The 15,599-nt window shown below is 45.9% G+C and overlaps 1 protein-coding gene across 1 annotated transcript in view; it reads right to left on the reverse strand.

The window, feature by feature from the left end:
- The window catches only part of MAB21L3 (mab-21 like 3), a 265,078-nt gene that overhangs the window by 74,434 nt on the left and 175,045 nt on the right, over positions 1-15,599 (reverse strand). The window lies entirely within an intron of this gene.

Raw genomic sequence — 15,599 nt, forward strand, 5'->3', positions numbered from 1 at the left:
GAATAGACATTTCTCTTAAGGAGATATATAAATGATCAGCAAAGCACATGAAAAGGTGCTTGGTGTCATTAGTCATCAGGGGAATGAAAAGCAAAATCACGATGATGTATTACTTGGCACCCACTAGGTTGGCTATAATGAAAAAGACGGATAATAAGAAGCGTTATAGAGGAAATGGAGAAATTGAAGCTTGTCTACTGCTGAGGGGAATGCAAAATGGTGCTGTCGCTTTGGAAAACAATCTGGCAGCTCTTCAAAAGGTTAAACATAGTTACTATATGATCCAGCAATTCCACTCCTAGGTATACATCCAAGAGAAATGGAAACATGTGTCCATACAAAAATCTGTACATGAGTGTTCATAGCAGCTTTATTCGTAATGGTTAAAGAGTGGAAACAATCCAAATGTTGATCAACTGATGGATGAATAAATAAAATGTGGCATATTCATATAATGGGAGTTTAATCAGTAATAAAAAGGAATGAAGTACTGACAGATGGTGCAACATAGATCAACCTTGAAAATATGATGCTAAGTGAAAGAAGGCAGTCAAAAGGGCCATAAATTGTACGGTTCTACTTATATGAAATGTCCAGAACAGGTAAATCTATGGAGGCAGAAAGTAGACTGTTAGCTGTCTCAGGCTAAGGAAGTTGAAAAGAAATGGGGAGTGGCTGCTGATGGATGCTGGGTTTCTTTCTGGAGTGATGAGAATGTTCTACATCTGATTGTGGTGATGGCTGCACAATTTAATGAATATAGAATTCTTTTTTTTATTAAAGTATAGCTGATTTACAATGTATTAGTTTCAGGTGTACAGCAAAGTGATTCAGTTTATATATAATTGAAGGAGTGGGTAGAAGTATTGAGTTTCAGGTGCAGTCTAGGGAAGCCAACCTGTGTGGTCCACACAGATCTGATGCTCAGGAGAGACAGGCGTGTCTTGGCAATGAAGTGAAACCCTCAACAAGGAGACAGAGGAGGCTCTGGAGGCAGGGCTGAGGAAGGTAAGAAGATAGGAAGGGCTGATCCTGCCTGAAGATGTTCAGACTGCCCTTCTCAGGATGGTTCTTCGAGGAGTTTGGTGTTGAAAGAATTGTTCTAAAGAAGAGAAGGAAGAGCTTGGCTAATCATTTCATTTTTGTGATTTACAGATTTCTTTCCAATTGTTGGCTCTGAGTTCCATGACTTTTCTCTAGAACTTGACTTGCTTTCTTTCCATCCTTCGAATGCTCCCTTCTTTCCTTGCTTTCTTTGATTCTCTCTTTGCCTTTTCAGCAATCACTGGAGATGGCCTAGAACATCTTGTAGGAAAGGTCTTTGAGAATTTAATCTGGAGAGTCTGAGAAACCAAGCCTGGTGCTCGTCCAGGCAAGTTCCTAGAGTGACTACTTTAAATGTTGGAAGGTTCTCTGCTGCATGATTCATTTAACCAGAAACATCCATTTCTTGCCTTTTTATAGGAGCCTATTACTTCGCTTCATGTTTAGAAGTGACGATGCATTTCTCAGCATGTCTTTGAAAAACCACTTTGGAAATCTGTTCAGCAGTATTTAATACAGCTGAACACATACATTCTCCAAGACCCAGCAATTCCACTCCCAGGAATATGCCAACAGAAACGTGTACGTATAGTCACCAAGAGACATAGACTAGAGTACTCATAGTTGCAGTATTGATAATAACTGTAAACTGGAGGCAATGCAAATATCCATTCATAGTTGAATGGATAAATACACTGCAGTCTAGTCACACAATGGAATTCTATACAAAAGTGAGAATGAACCATCTGCAACCACACACAAAAATGTGGCTGGATCTCATAAACATAATGTTCAACGAAAGAAACGAGACACAAATCATTACTTACTATATGAGTCCTATTTATAAAAATGGGCAAAAGGGGGTGGTTACTGGAAGCAAACAAGAAGGAGCTTCTGGGTACTGACAGTGCTCTGTTAATCTGGATGCTGATTACATGAGTGTGCTCTGCTTTTGAAAATTTAGCAAGCTGTATAATATATGCTTTTCTTTACATATATTACACTACCATAAGCTTTTTTTTTTTAAAAAAGGGGAAAAATCTTTAAATCCTTCATTGGATTAACTAAGATGATTGCTGCTAACAAAGCTTACTGATTTCAGACACAGACTCTAGAGGGGGTTACAATAAATGTGGTTTATAACAAAGACAATTAATTCTAATTATCACCTGAATACTTTGGCACAAGTGTACAATTCGTTTGCTTGCCAAAGGCTGGTAATGGGAGCAGTCTGTCCATGTAGAGGCAGTAAGGAATGCATTGTCTGTAGGGAACTTAAAATAATAAAATGAACTAACAGTCAGTTTGCTTTTATATTACCACCATGTAATCGGCAATTTTAAACAATAACAGTGATGAAATATCTCTTCCCTCCCAGAAAACGATATGCTAATCTGTTTGAAACAATGGCTGTGGCTACTGTTAAACTGGGCTGGACCTCTCCCACTCCCGCCCTTAGCAGACCAATGATGGAAATGGTAGCTATAATCTTGTAGATGTGTGCACTGTATCAGAGACTGGAGCTGGTCCTTTTTTGTCTATAAATCTTATTTAAACCTCCCAGCTGTGTGGGTGAGGTGTTATCATCCCACTTTATAGATGAGAAAACTGGGGGCCAAGCAATTAAGTGTCTTGCCCGAATTCACTCAGCTGGTAGAAGTAAGAGAAAAGCTGTCAGTCTAAGCCCACTTTCCTACTGGATTTTCCTGTCCTCTGGTACCAACAGGCACAGGGAGGACCCTTGAGATGTATTTGCTGAATGAGTAAAAGGACAAGTAGGTGAATTGATCACTATTTTAAGTAGTGCAAGGGGGAGGCTCTGTATGAATAAAACTTCTTACCTAAGTTGGTTTAGAGAGGAAAATTCTCCATGGGCCTCTTTCCTTCACATTTTAAGGGTAAATCCCTTAGAAAGAATAGCTACAATTCCTCTGCTTATTGTTTCATATACATCATCCAAATCTCACCATTATTTTAAGTAGGTCTTATCATTTCCATTTTATGGACAAGGAAACTCCAACCAGAGCACTTGGGTGATTAAGCCATGGGAACGAAGCTAGTCAGAGCGTAAGGATTAACTCGGTGGTTAAGAACATGGGTTTCGGGTCTGGAAGAGCAGTGTTGTCACTACTTCTTCCTGGCAATGTGACCCAGATAACATTTGTAACATTTCTGGGCCTCAGTTTTATCATCCATAAATTGGAATTATAATAGTCCTCACCTTAGAAGTTGCAAACTCAAATGCCTGTGTGAGCCAGGGGTAGGAAGTTCTGCATTTTTGGTTAATTAGAAGGTTGGCAACTCCTGGGGTGTCCCTGAGTGGGTGTGAAGGGGGTTCTGGGGGTGGAGGTGGGGTCGAACTCCACTCTTTAGGCGCCCGCTCATTGATTCCCTCAGATCAGCATTTCTAGAGCATCCATGGTGTTCTAGGATGGTTCTAAGCTCTGGAAATGCAATAGTGAATAATGCTCAGGCTCTTTCTGCTCTTGAGGGAGGCAGGCATGCAAACAGTCAATAAAAAGATATGTCAGATCATGGCATCTTTAAATCCTGGGAATCTCATCACAGCAATTCTAAGGCTGAAGAATTCTACTGTTAGTAGCTCATGTAAGCACATCTGATTTTCAGTAGGATGGCAACAAAACTATTTCCACCAGGTGAAAAGTTCTGTTTTGGTATAGCCCAGAGAAAGTGTATTTTACAGTATTCTTCCACAATCCATCAGGGCTGTAAAGACACTCAGGTCTGAGAGATAGGTCACTTAGTCAGTCAACAAACCGACGAGTGCTGAGTTGCCCACCCTCATCACTACCAGCAATGAGTCCTTCGTGCCTTATGGAGCACAGGCAGCACTAGATGTGGGCTCAGTCCTGTTCTCTGGAGGTTTACAGCCTAAGATAGACAAACTAATCTGGACAGACACCTCAAGATCAGACTAATATCAATCAAGCAGCATACCCCTACGCCTTTCAGGTGACTATGCAGTATATCTCACACCCACTAGCTCCCTCTCACTCCCTTCTCTCCCTCCCTTTCCTGCTCAGACCTCACCTCTGCGCTCAGTCACCCTTTTCCCTGGAGAGCATAGCCAGGAACCCTCTCACCCAGTGTTCTGAATGGACCTGTGTAGGTCAATATGTTAATCTCTGGGCTCCCCTAAGTGAATGTTTCAGATTTTTTGTGGACACACACCTCTTTTTGCACTTATCTCTGTGTGTCACTCACATGGGTCTCCAGCTGCTTGTTTGTGTGTGTTCTTAGTTGTCTGAGGGGGACATTTGTGTTGATTTGCATGGATGGGCATATAATAAAGAGACTATGGGAGATGTGATTAGGACCTGTCTGGTTCTAGAAAGGACTCTGGTGGTTTATGTGAGTAATAAAAAAGTAATAAAGTAGTATGAGTTAAAAGTAAGGAGAAGGAAATAAGAAAATGGAGGTTGGGATTGACTGGAACAGGAATCAGGCAAAAAGAAAGCCTGCCTTCGTAATGACCTCTCACTTAGCAGCTGAATAAGTGGGTGTGGGCATAACCATGTGGATTTCAAGCGAGGGTACCCCAGCTCCTTGAGCATCTGGTTCCTGCCCTCCCACTGGTTTGCTAAGTTCTCGGGCCCAGTCCCCCTGTAGCTCTGCTTGAGTGGGAGAGAAAGGTGGAGAGATGCGCCCTCTCCCCTCCTAGAGATTTGGTTGTGTCCTTCCCTACTCTACCACCTTTTCTTTTTCTTTAATTGGTTTGGCTTGGTGGAGTCTAAAAGATTAGCCGAGTGGAGCAGGGTAAACACCACCTCCCCTCTCACCTGGCCAGGAAAGCCTCAGGGAAGAGGAAGGGTTCCTGGAGGAAACGGAAGCATGGAAAAGTCAGTGCTTCAAGGGGCAGAGAATTGGCCAGGTGACCTGGGAGCAGAGCTGGAGGTGAGCATGGAAGAGAGAGGTGGCCAAGCCAAAGAGGGAGAGATGGGCGCTCAGAAGCAGAAGAGCTCCAGGACGCAGTGTGGGTGCCAGGGCAGAGGCTGAAATGCGGCTCCCACCATTTTGGCTAAAATGAGGCTGGTGCCTGGACCGAGGCCGGGACAGGGTGGGGTTTGGGTCAAGCTAAGCAGAGCAAACCTTCAGTTTCACGGTGTGGCTATGCCTCATAGCAGAGCAACCTGGAGAGACTCCGAGCCCTGCAAGCTGAGGAGGCCAGCCCTGAAGTCCCAGGCCTGGTGGTACGGGCAGAAAGGCTCAGCCCATTTCCTGAGGCTTTTATACACCGCACTGTACGAGGCCTCAGTGAAACTTTGCAATTCCTTACACTGTCATCAACCAAGCCCTCTAGGGTGGCATAGGGGGCTCCTGAAAGAAAGCCACCTCCTTGGGGAAGCCTACTTGTGCCAGTTCAGTGGGTGACTAACAGCGAATAGCATCAGAGGGAAGGAGCCAGTCCTTGTCAGCCTTGTTTCTTGTCTTTTTTTTTTTTTCCCTTAATTGAAGTACCATTGATTTACAATGTTGTGTTAGTTTCCAGTGCACTAGCATAGTGACTTTCTTGTCTTTCTTCACCTGGAAAAATATCGTCTACTAGGATACTGCATTGCAGGAAAGTGAGGACTTGTTTATTTTTCAATTAATGGGGCCCTGGGGGGCCTGCTGTCACCTGTCTGGGGCTAGGTCACCTGGAGTGCTGAGCATAAGATATCTCAGTGTCTGACTACTTGAGAGAAGAGTGTGGCCCGTGTGGGGCTGGAAAGGGTCACAGAAGGAAGATGAGGTGGATGATGAGTTCCTGTCCGAGTGTGGACCGGAACTACTCCAGACTTCCTCCCTCACAGCTCCTCCCACTCCTATCGTCCCTCGAGCTCTCCTACTCACTAAGGATTCTTCCTCATAAGATTTGGAATTGGTCTATAGATGTTTACGGGAGCATCTGGGGGCATATATTGTGCTTTCTGGAAGGATACAGAAGCATGTTTGAGTTACCAGTGGGACACAGAATATTTGTGGCTATTTAGGAATGTGCTTGGTGGCAGGTGGCAGCCTCGTTACCAGTTGAGAGTTGATATGCATGGTTGAAGGTGAGAGGGACGTGGCCCAGGAGGAAATGTTACAGAGACAGAAAACTTTTAGTGTTTGTCTCTGCAGAGAGAGGGCAACTGATTCCCAGGACAGTGGATCACAGTGTCCTGGATCCTGACATATAAGATAAAAACATGAAGAAATGAAAATATGGATTTTATTTCTTCATTTTCTTTTTTATGAAACCTCAATTCTTTGGAACAAACAGCAGATTCTCAGACCCTAGAGATACTGACAATTGAATTCTACGTGGTAGAGATGAGCAGTTCGTAATGAGAGCTGTGATTTGAGGGTGATGGGTCAGGGCTTCACTCATGTGAATGAGGGAGTGGGTAAATCTCCAGCTGCCATTCTCACATACACTTGCCCACATGGCCTCAAAGAGTTCTGGAAGTTGCCATGTTTCTCCCAACACGAGTGAAGAAAACCGATGTACCAATACGTTGCAAGCAGGCATATGGGGTAATTTACAAAATCTCAGAATCCAGGAGGCTATCGACATGGGCATTTTCAGTCCTGAGTTACAACGTGTTTCTGACTCAGCCTCCTGCTAGTGTGGATTTGCACCTGCCTGTGATTATTTTGTTTCTGGCTTAACCTGGGGGATTTGGAGGGCTTGGAGACTTCTGCCAAAACACCTAGGACACATTAAGAGATCCTGCCAGAAGTAAATAACAACAGTACCCACAGCACAAAGGGGCCACACTTGCACTGGATGAGAAAACACTTTCCACTTCGGGGACTTGACCAGCAGCTGGTGAACAGGGCCAAGGTTAGTCCCTCTGCGACCAGGTCTCTCCTGTGAGTCCCCATCACTCTAGGCTGCTCAGCCTTGATCAAGCCAGTTGTGTGCGATTGATCATCAGGGGGATATGTGAGAAAATATGGGTGGATCATAATTTTTCACCCTTGGAGAACATCTGAAAGTCTATAGCCAATTAAATCCTGTTTATTCACACACAACCTTAAATATCATCACATGCACCATGACTGACTAACAGCTTTCTACAAGTTGAAATGCTGAGCTGTCTAACAATCATTGATAAACTTGCCCTTTCTCCTTCTGCAGAGAGCTCACGTGTGGTAGAAAAACCTTCTGACTGCCGACTCCCTGTTTCACAGTGTTTAAACTGGTCACAGCTGAACCTTTCTCACCAAAGACTCCTCCAAGTTATTAATAACTAGGTAACATGCATTCAGCAGCGACGTGAGCCAGGCTCTGTGCTCTCTGTGCTGTGTGTGACTTGGTCTTAAAGGGCTAGTGTTATTGCTGTTTTACAAATGAGCCACATGAAATGAACGGAAGCCCAGTAATCTGCCAACACCATACCACTTGTAGGTGGTGGGACCAGGATTCAAGACCATGCCCATATCCCCCATACCTCTAAACTAAGGTCTCTGCACCCCTGTGACACCAACAGAGAAAAGAGTTCACTCAGTCATTAAATATTTGTGAGACCCTGTGCAAGTCACCTCCTTTCCCTAGGTCTCAGCTCCCTCACGCATGACCTGGAAGCTGTCTGAAGTCCTTCGAGCAGTGGTAATTCTAGAATTCTTTAACAGGTGGGGAAATCTCAGGAGACATCCCCCCCACCTCACTCCTGGGGACGCCCTAGGGGGCCACTTACCCAGACGGCTGTCCTCTCCCAGCAGTCTGCAAGGTTGGCCCCTCACAGTCTACCTAATCTTCAACTCTATGATTTTCTCTTGACAGCTGCTTTGCATTCTGAGTCTGTGCTGAAATCTGATGTGCTGTCTGTGACTGCCTCAGGCTTACCACAGCTAAGCTCCTTTCCTCTGTTCCACGTCTGGGAGCAGAACACTGTTTTGGGGCCTCAGATCAGCACTTTGTGAACCCACAAAGCTAGACCAGACCTACCTCTTTCGGTCCATGCCGCTTGGCGCCAGAAGTTACTCTATTGGCTTCCAAGATTTCTGCAGGGACCGGCGGGCCCCCAGAGCCACCCAAAAAGGCTGAAGACTCTCCTTCCACCCTGAGGTGCAGCCCTCAGCCATAGAGCAGGGGCTCCCTCGTTCCTGGCACCTACAACCTCTAGAAAGTTAAATTGTCATCTACGTCTTTGTCTGGTCAACTAGTTCAACAGACCTTGAGTTTAAATAACCACCACAAACCAAATATCACTGAGGACTTCTAGCAAGGTCTCTTAAGCTCAGTAGGATGTGGCGACCACTGTTCTGAGCAGTATGATGAAGGGGCTCCATTTCCCTTCCTGTCGAGAGCTGCTCACTGACAATTTCCACACAGAAACTGAATCTAGTTTAAGGAGTTTAGTAAACAGGCCTGCGAGGTGGGTCCACCATCCATCTATCATCAGGAGGTGGTGTAGCAGGGATCAGGTGAGCAAGCTGAGTTAGGGGCGGCCGGTGGGGAAGGTCCAGCTTGGTTGGAAGAGAAACTTGGTGAGGGAAGAGAAAGCACTGCTTAGACCAGCAGCAGATTTGTTATAACAGGTCATGAAATAATTATCCATTCTTTCGAAGCCACCTATAATTATTTCCAGGTGAGTCCGTAAATCTTAGTAAAGCGTTCGGGTTCTGAAGTCAGACCACCAGGGGTTTTTATCTTGGCTCAGGCCTTTACATGCTGTGTGCCCTGGGCCAGCTTTCTTAATTTCTCAGAGCCTGCTTTGCCCTCTATAAATGGAGATGATTGTACCTACCCTCCCAGAGCCGAGAGTTAGAAATGGAACATACGTAATAGTGTTCAGCATATCACTCTCGGTATTATTTACAGTGGTTGTTCCAAAATATTAATCCAATTGCTTGACATATAAGCCTTCAATAAACGTCATGCAATTAAGTTAGAAACTGTGGGTGAAATGCTTCAATGATTGCTTATGAAATCCCTGGTGAGAGATGAAAGGTGTATTTGCTGAATTGCCTCCTTTCAGCAAAACTTCATTCTCTCTGTGTAACCTCAGGTGCTCCTAGAAGTTCAGAGTCTAAGAAAATATGTGAAGCTGAAAGTTTGATAGAGAACTTTCATGAGGAAGGGATCTCAGGTATGTATACCTGGTTAAGCCACAGAGAGCGAGTGGTTACCTGCTCAAGGTCAGGCAGCAGGTTATTGACAGAACAGGGATTGGGTACCAGCCCATTTGAATCCCTACAGCGCATGTGTTCACACTGTTATGCGTGTTTCACGCAAGTTCCCGGGCCATATTATTGAAAGCACTCAGGCTGCTGGTGCTGAAGCCACAGTGACCTTTGTCCTTTAGAGGTCAAGGGCAGAGCAGAGGGGAGAGGGCTGGGCTAGGACGGGAAATAGCCAGAAAGTGGAGAGGTAGGTCTGCAGCTCATCCCACCTAGCCCCTCTTGGTCCAGCCACCTCCTACAGCACCTGCTTCCAAGTACAAATGACCGAGGACCTTAACCTGACTTGTCTAATCCATGTGCTTTCCCTTCGTGAAAGAACTAAGCCCCATGAAGTGGCCAGAAAATCACTTTCAGGGCAGCCAGGAAACTTTCACTGACGGTATTGTCTTTGCATCTTTGGCCTTAAAACTTCTGACTCTATCTGCTCCCTCTGGTGATCATCTTCCCTGGTACCCAGGGATTCTTTGCAGCAGCATTTTCTAGTTCTTGTGGCATCTTCTGACCCTTGCCAGCTCTCCCTGGGCATTCCCCCCGACAGGGGTTTTATCACTAGGTACAGCAAGGTCTTGATCTGGAGACCTGGAGGCTCTGGGCTCTATGATGGACGGTTGTTTTTTTTTCCTCCACTTCCATCTGAATTTAGTTTCCTTCCCCAACTTCCTCTTTCCCTGCCCCTTAAGGGTGAGGACCCAGCCCTGCTGGCTTTGAGAGCCCTGCTGGCTCAGGGCCAGGCACACAGCAAGTGCTCAGTCCACGGGGGAATTAACGTCTGAGACTCTCTCTTCTAAGGCTTTGCTACGTCCCTCAGGCTGCCCCGGCTGCAGCTGTGGCCAGAAGCCAAGACCGCATGAGAGCAGCAAGGGAGCCTCAGAAAGATGCTGCTCATTCTGATTTTGGTGCTGGAATCAATTATTTCTGACAAGTTGCATCTCTCCTCAGTTAAATATCCAGCTCTGCCAGTAGCTGTATTCTCTTTATGTGAGAATTCTAGTGTCAGTCATCAAAGGACTTAAGAATTTCTTCATAATTTTCCAGACAAGGTATTTTCCCTCAGTATCCACCTATCCAATGTGTACTGAGAGCTTTTGATGTCAGATGCACAGTGCGGAGAGCTGAGACTGTGAATGAGGGAAGTGTATCCTGTCCTAAGGGTATTTTACACCTGTCCTCTTCCAAACAAGACAATGGAGAGGTGCAGGGACAGCTATGTGAGCAGGGTACTGTGGGGCACCAGCCTAGCCTGGGAATGGGGCATGCGGGTGATACCTTAAAGAATGGAGGGGGCGAGGAGGGGGAGCGGAGACCATGGGAAGGGAAGGAGTGAGGAGGGCACGTGGCAGGAGCAAAGGCCTGGGAGGACAGTCTGAGGAGACTGAGAGGCAGGCAGGGCAGATCTTGGAGATCCTGGGCAGGAACTAAAAGACAAAATGCATGATCAGTTATACGTTAAAATAAAATCAGTATATGTGTATAGCAAAGGGAAGGGAAGGGAAGGGGAGGGAAGGGAAAGGGAGGGGAGGGGAGGGGGAAAGAGGGAGGGAGGAAATATTTCAAAAGAATCCTGTAAAATGAATCTAAAATTCTCCCTGTCTGCCTACCTCCCTATCCCTGGTTCTTCCCCACAAAGAAATTAATTATAAACAGCTTCCAAGGCATCCTTCCAGGAAAAAAAATTCATATACTTGAATGTTTACATATGTATATTCTTTCTTATTTACACCCATGATCATGTATAGTGCTTCTTGTCCCAAACTTTGATGTTTTTCAGTGTTTTCTTCATTTTCCACATTAGAAATCTTCTTGGGTCAGAAGGTACAGGTGTAAGACACTGATTTTAACAGCTGCAGACTTCTCCAGTCATTTATTTAAAGCCTCCCTGTTGCTGGACATTCAGGTTGCCTCCAGTTTCTATTACAAACATCGCTGCAGTGAATGTTTTGTTTTGTGTGTTCATTCAACAAGTATCTGGTGAGCATCTATGCCTGCCAGGCACTGTGGTGAAACCTAGTATACAGGAGTGACATATATTATTGTTCTTTGGGGAGGGTATCAATAGCGCCAGCAGGAGAATTGGACTAAAGGGAATGCCCATTTTTAGTTTGGATAAATATTTCCAAAATGCCCGCTGAAATGGCTGCAGAGAACTACACTGCCTCCAAGAGCAAGTGCAGATGGTTAGTTTCCCCTCCTTGCCGACATGGAGTATCACCACACTTTAAACACGGTGCCAATCTGATAGGCCAAGAATGCCCTCTCGCTGCTGCTTAACTTCCCTAAGAATCAGTGAAATTGGGCATCTTTTCCTGCTTATTGACACTTTTTTTCCCCCCTGTGAACAGAATGTTCCTGTCCATTGGGTGTTGTCTTCCTACAAATTTGGGCTTGTTCCTTGTAAACTGTCACATGTGTTGCAAATGGCTTTTCTGGGCAATCTTTTGTCTTTTGACTTTGTATGTGGTATTCCTGCAATGCTTCATGGTGGAGATAATGTTCAGGTTGAGTCCTGCGGGATGAGTAAGAACAATTAGCAACTCTTGCCTGGTGCTGCTTCTGCGCTGAGCACGCTTCTAAGGGTTTGATGTGTATTAACTCACTCATTTTTACAACAATCCTTGGAGGTGAAACTATTATTATCCCCACTTTAAGAGGAAGAAACAGAGGCATAGAGCAGTTAAAGAACTTGTCCAAGGCCTCAGCGCTGCAGCGACTCAAAGACAGGATTGAAAGCCATAAAGAGCTGTTTGCCAGGGAGCCTAGGAGAGTCAGCAAAGGCCTCGAGGAATGAACAGCACATGTCAGGGGACTTCCAAGATGGGCATCAAGATAGGCTGCTTCGGACAGAGGGAAGGGAGACGAAGGTGGGGAGGGATGCGGGCCAACTGTACATGCCTTTGCAAGGGGTGGGTCAGTCTGGTCTCTCCACCCGGGGCATCGTGCCCTTGAACACAGTGTCCGTGTCTCAGCCCGATGTTATTAGCACCGTGCAGAACATGTCCAGGCAGCGGGGGGAAAATGGAAATGCCCGTCAGTGTGCCTGTGCAAGGCCTGTGTGATGCAAGGCATTTTACAGCCTTAGCTCGTGACTCAATAAGCCTTTGTGGGTTCACTGAGTTAACTCCTGGGAGTCCCAGCTAAGGGTGGCCAGACCTTCTCTACACAGCCCGTGTGCCATCCTGTGCACATGGGCTCTCTGCTTTGTGATGATCGGCAGCAGATGCTTCTCCAGTCCCACCATTGCACAGAGCATTTCCGGGATGTTTCTGTGCTCTCAGTGGACCCAGAGGGTAACAGAACCAAGTAAGTCTGTGCCCAGAGGTCATGTAACCCATTCAAAGTTAGACATAAATAATTTTGGATTATCTGTCCCCTGTCATTAACATATTTGTGCCCTTCCTACATGCAGGTGATGTAAGCCCTGTGTGATGGATGGAATATTCTAGAATTGCCAAATGTGCATTCAGTTTCTTTCTCGCAGTGCTTGGCCTCCAGCCTAGCTGTGCTTGGCAATCTTCCCATAAGGCTTCTCATTGTTGAATCAGGAACTGTAGAAATACTGATTTCAGAAGCAGTATGTTGAGGAAGAAAGAGTCTTGGATAAGGAGACTAATATTATAATTTTGCAATATCACTTGGTCCCAGGGATAGCAGAATCCTGCCACCCACTCCCCAACCTATGCCTGTGACAGACATTGCTAATCAATCATGCACTTTTGTCTAGAACCTAGATGTAGCCTTGGACTCCTCAAAATGGTGCCCCCAGGAAGCCTCCCCAGTTAACTGCACTTGGCTCTTGAAATGAAGTGTATCTGTCTTCACCAGCCTACTGGTTTAAGGTAGCAGTTCCAGAGTCAGACAAACCTGAGTTTAAATCCTGAGCAACACAGCCTCTCTAAGCCTCAATTTTCACCAGCAGAACATTCCTCAGAGAGCATGTGGGAAGTCAAATGGGGATAGTATGCCTTGAAAGCCCCATGAAAAACGCCAAGTCCAGTTACAGTGTCAAATCTAAAGAGTCACTTAGAATCTCTGGACTGCTCCCAGTTCCCTTTCATGAAAAATTAGAGGGAAAGACTAGGCCATCTCCAAAGTCCCTTCCAGCTCGTTTCATGGGACTGAGCTGTTTTCCTGCCACTCATTGATTCATTCAATGGCTTTTCCCCAAGTGCCACTTTGGGCCAGGCGGGCACTGTTCTAGGCTCTGGAATGAGGGCCCTGTCCTCTAGAGCTTCCATCCTAGCAGGGAGTAAACAGTAAACAAATTGTGTAATATCAGCAGGTAGAAGGACATGAAGAAAAACAAAAGACAGAACAAGAAACCAAAAACTGGCGAGGGAGTGCCCAGGGGCAGATTCCAGGGCTGCTGATTCTGAGGTGAGAAGTACTCTCAAGAAAGAGCCCAAAAGAATGTAATTTGGTGCAGCCACTATGGAGGACAGTATGGAGGTTCCTTAAAAAATTAAAAGTAGAGTTACTGTGTGATCCAGCAATCCCACTCCTGGGCATATATCTGGAGAAAACTAATTTGAAAAGACACATGGACCCAATGTTCATAGCAGCACTATTTACAATAGCTAAGACATAGAAGCAACCTAAATGTCCATCAACAGATGACTAGATAAAGAACACACACACACACACACACACACACACACACACACACACACACAGTGGAATACTACTCAGCCATAAAAAGGATAAAATGATGCCATTTACAGCAACATGGATGGACCTAGAGATGATCATACTAAGTAAAGTAAGTCAGACAGAGAAAGACAAATATCATGATATCACTTATATGTGGAATCTAAGAAAATGATACAAATTTTGTTTACAAACCAGAAATAGACTGAAGGACATAGAAAACAAACTCTCGTTACCAAAGGGGAAGTGGGGGGAGGGATAAATTAGGAGTTTGGGATTTGCAAATACACATTACTATGTATAAAATAGATAAACAACAAGGACCTACTGTAAAGCACAGGGAACTATATTCAATTTCTTATAATAAGCTATAATGGAAAAGAATCTGAAAATATACATGTAGGTGTATATACAATTGAATTGCTTTGCTGTACACCTGAAACTAATATTGTAAATCAACTGTACTTCAATAAAAAATAGAATTAAAAAAAGAGAGACAGAGGCTGGGGGTCAGTCCTTCGCCCTCTCAAAGCACATGGGAATTACAAGAAGATGGTGTGACTGCCAGCCCTCCTCCCACACCATCAGGGGGTTGCGGTCTCTCTTTTTCTGAGACAGACTTGGGTGGACCTGATCATGCAGAATTGGACCACAGACATATGTCCAGCCTTCTCTCTCCTTCTAGACTCTTCTTTGGGGGTGGGGTGGGGTGGTCTATCTGCATCCCCCAACCCCGTGCAGCTGGGGACTTCTGCTTGGTCACTGCTGCTCAGCATGTGAACAGAGGATGGCCCCTGGGCTGGGGAGGGGCAGAGGCTCTCTGTCCTCATTCCCATGTCCCTCCTCTCAGCCGGCCAGCATCCCACTGAGCCCTGGGCACCCCAGGGGCTGTCTTCTTCAGACACTATCCTCTGTGTCAGCAAGACGGTTTTCTCGCCCCTCACAACCCAGCCATAACCAGGATCTCAGTGTGCTCTTCTAAGCTACCGAAGGCTCAGCTGATGAGAGGAGAGCCCACAGGGAGCTGGGTGGAGCACAGGAGGGCCCTGCTGCAGAGAGCTGGCCACACTGTGCTGCACGCGTCAAGGGTGCCACCGTTTATAACACATCATAGATAAATGGTTTCCCTGGAGTTGGTTCCGTGGTGGCCCTGGGGTGCCTTGAAAAGTGGGAGAGTAAGAAGATGGGGGAGGCGAGGAAACATCTTCCTCTGATAATACAATTACCCAGATTTCTATGGCTGAAGAGAGCGTGTGTGTGTGTGTGTGTGTGTGCGCGCGCGCACGCGTGTGCTGAGTAGGGAGTTTGGGGTGAGGAAATACTCAGACCCTAAATCCATTTATATGAGAAATCTTTGCAGGGAAAGAACCCCCTCAGTCCTAATATCAAGGCTCACAGAAAGGAAGAGAGGATGAGAGCTGTGGTCCCAAGTAGGAGTCTCCAGGAACTGAGGCCCTCGCCTCAGGGCACTGCTGACCACTGGCTGACAAGGGAGACAGCAGAGCCTTCCCTGCCAGGCAGCTGTCACGAGCCTTCAGAGGGCCCGCTGCAGGTGCCTGCCAGGAGGGACTTCAGAACTGGGCAGGAGGGACAACAAGAGGGCCTTAAATATGGCTCCAGCATGAAAACCCACAGGTAACCACCAAAGTGAGGGAGAAAAAGAGGAGGCACCAGGCCCTCATCTGAACGGGCGAGGATGCTGAGAGGCTCAGAGAAGAACAAGATACAAACATGGAAGT

This window comes from Camelus ferus, chromosome 9, assembly GCF_009834535.1.
Source record: "Camelus ferus isolate YT-003-E chromosome 9, BCGSAC_Cfer_1.0, whole genome shotgun sequence".
Classification (NCBI taxonomy): Eukaryota; Metazoa; Chordata; class Mammalia; order Artiodactyla; family Camelidae; genus Camelus; species Camelus ferus.